Consider the following 1375-nt stretch of genomic DNA (forward strand, 5'->3'; position numbering starts at 1 on the left):
CTTATCACTCTAGTTAGATGCTAAAGCAAGATATATATTTATATTTATATATTCATTTAGAGAAAAAGTAAGGTATGAAATATATTAATTTAGAGAAAAAGTAAGGTAAAACGATATTTGATAATAAAATGGTATGCATTTAGAAGGTAAATTAGGTCGTTGGAAAGTTCTGTGTCCAGATTTTGTGGACTGCAGCAAAAGGATCTGGGACAGCAGAAGTCAATTTGAATTCTTCCTCTTCCTATAACACCCTTCACACAGTGTGCATTTGGTTGTGGGAGAATTTTCAATTCTCTATGACTCCAACATGTTTAATCAATAGATAGCCCCCCAACTGAGAGTGCTTTTAAGCTTAAATTGGTTCAAGGCGCCTTGTTTCAACTGCCAAACACTGAACTGGCCCCTTAGTTATTCTCTAACCCAAATGTGTACAAAATAGCTTTCTAATGGGGAATACAATTATTATAAGTGTATTTATATCTGTGTTGGAAGGACCAGGTCATAAGAGAGATTCTGAAATGTCAACAGATTATTCTGTGATGGACTATCCCAGGGGATGTTTTCCAATGTTATATATCACAAAAGGATAAAGATCATGTTGTTGTAATGCTAAATTCTTTAGGATAGTGTCCAGTAAAGAATTTAAGTGCTTGAAGCATAATTTAAGTGGAACAGTACTACTTAAGTCCACAACCGCTTTCTAAAAAGCCCCACAAAGATGTCACCTAACCCTGGAGGTTCATAAGCTCTCTGTCTATTCTCTGTTTGACTTCAAATTTCACTGTATGTCTGGAGAACATCCCTAGTCTGAGTATTTCCTGCCTGATTAAGATCCAGAAACCAGGCATTCTTCTGCCTAAATCCCCACAGGGGATCAATAAGGAGGCATTCTTGGAGCAAGCCTGAAACACAGTGGGTGCCAGGACTGAGCTTCTCAAAAACTGTAGTTGCAGTCACTTTCATTTTTTAAAGTTGTGGTGCCCTCGCCTACCAGCCTTGTAAGTAATAGTAGTTACAGTGCTTATCCAGAAGTTGGATTCCTGGGTTCAATTCCCTCTTCAACCTGAGAGGATTCAAACTCACTTCTCCTGTCTCTGAGTATTACAATTACCTAACTTCAGGTGATGGGCTGCCAGGAAATGGTACTCTCCACTCAAGGAGAGAGGGGGGAGAGAGAGAGAGAGAAAGAGAGAAGCAACTTTGTAGCCTTGTGGTTTTCCATTGTGTTTGAAGTAAACCATGACCACCCCTTCCCAGGGATTCCCTAACCGAGAGGCTACGGAGCAGTACTATAACTAGGAGAGGGTGAGAGGGGCAAGTGTCCCAGGTGCCAGCTTAGGAGGGGCATCTAAATTTCCCTCCATCCCCTGCAGAA

This window comes from Gavialis gangeticus, unplaced genomic scaffold (genome assembly GCF_001723915.1).
Source record: "Gavialis gangeticus isolate Ggan-Ray unplaced genomic scaffold, GavGan_comp1, whole genome shotgun sequence".
Classification (NCBI taxonomy): domain Eukaryota; kingdom Metazoa; phylum Chordata; order Crocodylia; family Gavialidae; genus Gavialis; species Gavialis gangeticus.